At 36.6% G+C, this 4,612-nt stretch overlaps 1 pseudogene across 1 annotated transcript; it reads right to left on the bottom strand.

Annotated features, from left to right (window-relative positions):
- Window positions 1-374: 374 nt before the first annotated feature.
- On the bottom strand, window positions 375-3,610 carry LOC149386249 (putative wall-associated receptor kinase-like 16 pseudogene; annotated as a pseudogene). Its single transcript, XR_016301354.1, has 3 exons — window positions 3,193-3,610; window positions 2,501-2,662; window positions 375-1,674 (listed from the first exon to the last, which is right to left on the bottom strand). The product of XR_016301354.1 is annotated as a putative wall-associated receptor kinase-like 16 pseudogene (transcript).
- Between the last annotated feature and the right edge of the window lie 1,002 nt (window positions 3,611-4,612).

Here is a 4,612-nt window from a genome sequence, read left to right as displayed (position 1 = left end):
AAGGTTTGCATAATAATAATGCATGTACCATTATAAGACGTTTTAAGGTAATCTCAGTTGGTTCTTATGTGGTTGTTCCGTTAATGCGAAAAATAGATGGTGAAATAAATGCAGACTGACACTAGAGAGATTCCAAACACTTGACAAAATTACTGGGATATAAGAAGTCTAATTGGCCTTTATCATTAAACGTTTTACAAAAATTGATTCCAAACACTTTTCTATTACAAAACATAAACTTAAATATTTTTATTCCTTGAAAAGAATATGTGGGGGGACTAAAAGAAGAAATTGGGACCACTTACAAAAAAGACGTATAAAATTTTGACATGCATAAAGAAAACACATTTTATTCATCGATATATGACCTATTAATAAACACACAAAACATGAATAATAAAAAGGTCCTTAACTAACTCTATCGCCCATCACTGTCAGACCTTAAGATCGACTGGTTTTGAATGCTGTCATAGAGAGCAATCGAAGCAACATTAGAGCCAATTTCAAGATCATAATCACATCCATAGGCGCTTTCATGTAAAGGTGAACCAAGCAAGTATGCATTCTCTTCTTCATTCGAAAGTTCAACTTTTCCCCACGGATGCTTAGACATGGCTCTTAGTCCCTCCAACTCCATTGCCACTTCCTTCATCGTCGGTCTATCTTCTCCTTTTATCCTCAAACACCTCTTTGTGAGTCTCACAACTTCTCTGATTGCCTCAGCGTTAACTTCATAGTCTATCTCTTCATCTATGACTCCGCGAAATTGTTCATCTTCTTTCGATAACAGGAAAAACATCGCCAAATTGACGGCAGTACCATCTGATTTGTTGAAACTAAGAGCCCTATTTCCAGTGAGAAGCTCTGCCAACACGACTCCGAAACTGTACACATCACTTTTATCTGTTAATTGACTCGTTTGTAAGTATTCGGGGTCTAAGTATCCGATCGTTCCTTGCACAAGAGTCGAGAGCTCTTCTTGATCAGTTGGAACGAGCTTTGATGTTCCGAAATCCGCCACCTTTGCATTGTAATTCTCATCCAACAATATGTTCATAGACTTGATGTCTCGGTGTAAAATCGGCGTGTGTGTTTCGGAGTGCAAATAGGCAAGTGCCCCGGCTGTTTCGGTCGCGATCTTCAGTCTCAAGTCCCACGAGAACGACGATTCTCCATACAAGCCTTTCTTGTGAATACGCTCAAAAAGTGTCCCGTTTGTGATGAACTCATAAACCAAAATAGGAACTTCTGTGTCCAAGCAACACCCAAGGAGTCTAACAACATTCCTGTGGTTGATTTGCATAAGCAAAATCACTTCGTTGATGAACTGTTCCTTCTGTTGTTCAGTTTGTGTGTTGATGCTGATTTTGGACTTCTTGATCGCCACCAGTCTTTCATCAGGCAATGCTCCTTTGTAGACTATTCCATAACCTCCTTCGCCAATGATCTGATTGTAATTATTCGTTGCCCTTTTCAGCTCTTCTTCGGTATAGATCTTGGCCGTATGATTAGACGATCCATTTTTATCACGAGTATTACACAGTCTTCCTTGTAACAACAGACCGCCATTATGTTCAAAGAATCTCTCTTTCTTTCTGAGCAACTTTCTTTTTTGGTATACTAAGCATATCATCAAACTAGCGCAAACTAGAGCCACAATTCCAGCGCTGACACCTTCATATAAACAACAAATAATTAGCAAACTAACTAACTAAAACTAGAGGAATTTATAATTAGCCTATATTTTGTAAATTTTAGATAAAGTCAACGTTTTTTAAGTTTTAAGTAAATTTTAGGTAAATAATCAATATTTTTGATAGAATATTTCAATCAATTTATGCATGTAAATATTTAGTCATGTCTATTTACCAAAAAAAAATTACTAAAAATTAATTAAATGACAAACAAAAACTGTAAGTAATGCTATGTATCAAATAGAACTATAAACGATGATACTCAGTCACATCATTCTCACTTCAAAATTATGATTATGTAATTTATTGTTTGATTCATTTAGAGCTATATATATAATCAATATTAATCTATTTGAAATATTGTATAAGCGGACAAAATGTAAGCGTCCAATGTACACGCACGTTTGTACATAAATATTGCAGAGTTACTTCAATTATAACACTATAGCTAATCAATTTATATCATTATAATTAAAGTTTATGTATCTTGTATTATACATATAATTAACAGATCATAAAATTGAATTTATTAAATTAAAATATTTTGTTAGAATATTAAATTTAGTGTAATATTATCCTACCAAAACTAAAATTTTGTGTAAAATTATATTTTATTTTGTGTAAAAATCATACTATTTCAGTATTAACATTGGAGATGATCTAACATATATATATATATATATATATATATATATATATATATATATATACACATATATATATATAAGAAGAATTTAAGCATGCGCAAATACCAGTTAAATATGTACGGATACTATACTATATTACAATGCTTGTATTTTTGGTACCTGACAGACTATAGATAAGAATTCTTTGAGGTCCACTCGTATCTTTTATGCATTCAGTTCCGTTTGATCTGAAACCTTCATCGCAGATACATCTAAAACTCCCCACCTCGTTTTCGCACCTTCCGAGGTTACAGTACATTCCCAGCTTACACTCATCAATATCTGAAATCATTACAGCAACGATTATTCTTGAAATTAAGATAATTAATCTTGGCATTGTTTTTCAAGTGATGGTCCTTAATCTGCAAATTAGTTATATTTTGCGTCCTTTTCTTCAGCATACAACCCTCATTTAATCCTAAATAATTATCTTCATATTCTCAATAAAAATTGTATACTTTGAATATATATATATATATATATATATATATATATATATATATATATATTTCTTGTGTGTACCAATTGAAGTTTTTTGAAAAAAGTAAAATTTTTCTTATTCTTAGCAAAAGGTAAATAAAAAAAGATAACTCAAGAATTTCCCTTTTTCCTATAGGATCCGGGTTCAGAGCAGAGAGATGCTCATAAATAATTTTTTTTATAGGTGACTAGAGATGCTCGTAATAATACCCGAGCCAAGTTTTGGTATACGGACATTTTGTGCAACGAACTGTAGCAAAAACCTATTATTTTTAGCTATGTAAATAGAAACTGATCATTAGCAATAAAGGTTGAGATTTGAGATATAAAACCTTGGCAACCCTGTGGATGGTACGGATTCCCCTCGTAATTAGAGGAGCAATTGCAGAGATACCCAGTCCCGGTTTTGGAGTCAACGCACTCACTGTTTCCCTTGCAGCGGTAAGTGGTCGGCTCCGATCTGGCCTGGTCGCACGTCTGGTTTCCGACAGACCAGTCGACGATCATCGGAAGCATCTCCTTGGACTCGAGCTCCTTGAAGCTGGACACTCCGGAGAAGTTGAACGACCCGTCCTCGGCGGTGAAAGCGTAGCTGCAAGGGTTGAAATCCCACACGCTGGTGTGGTTGTAGTAACTACCAAGCGTCACGTTGACACTGCTGAGGTTACCCGAGGGGATATCCATCTCGCAGCAGCCGGTGCCGGAGCACGAGTCTCCGACCACCGATTGGGCGTCGTCGCAGAAAGACATGCAGCCCGTGATCCGCCTATCACCGCCGCTGTCCTTGCCGATGATGACGGTGTTGGTGTCGCACCCGACGGCGAAGAATGTTGAATAATTAAACTTGATTTTGGGTTATAGTATTTGGACCTAATTATTTCTAATTGTAATTTGGGCCTTTAGTATTTTGGGCCTAGTTAAGTAGTCTTATTATCTAGAATATTCTTGATATGTCTAGAGAGCTTAGAGAGAACAAATTCTAGAATAATCTTGAAATATCTAGGATAGTCATTAATTAGGAGAATTCTCTAGAAAATGTTGTATCTAGAGAATTCCATAGACTAGTATAAATAGGGATGTAATCCTACACTTTTGTATCAAGCCAAATAAAAAGTTCTCTTTTCTACAAAGAAATTTCCTACCTCTCTAGTTTTTACCCAAACCTCCAAATTTCTAAACCTCTTCCCTAAACACCCAAAATATCTAAACACTTTCTCCACCAACCCAAAACTTCCTTCCAACAAAGTGGTATCAGAGCTACAAGATCCTCCTAAAGATGGCAAATACTGGTGTTCCCTTCCAAGTCCCTATGCTCACAAAGAGCAACTACGACAACTGGAGTCTTAGAATGGTGGCTCTCCTTGGTGCACACGACGTGTGGGAGATAGTTGAGAAAGGTCACGCCGACCCGGAGAACGAAGGTAGTCTATCGCAAACTCAAAAGGATAGTTTGAGAGACTCAAGGAAGAGAGACAAGAAGGCTCTCTGTCTAATCTACCAAGGGTTAGATGAAGACACGTTTGAGAAGATCTCGGGAGCAAAGTCGGCCAAAGAAGCTTGGGAGAAGCTTCGAACCTCTTACAAGGGAGCGGATCAAGTCAAGAAGGTACGTCTTCAAACTTTAAGAGGAGAGTTTGAAGCCTTGCACATGAGAGAAGGTGAACTCGTCTCCGATTATTTCTCGAGAGTCTTGACGGTTACCAATAACCTCAAAAGAAACGGCGAGAAGATAGATGACGTGAGAATCATGGA

Source organism: Urtica dioica, chromosome 9 (genome assembly GCF_054948205.1).
Source record: "Urtica dioica subsp. dioica isolate 48M chromosome 9, U.dioica_male_clone48M_v1_H2, whole genome shotgun sequence".
Classification (NCBI taxonomy): Eukaryota; Viridiplantae; Streptophyta; class Magnoliopsida; order Rosales; family Urticaceae; genus Urtica; species Urtica dioica.
Note: the sequence above shows the minus strand (reverse complement) of the source record. Positions and strands in the feature narration are given on the sequence as shown.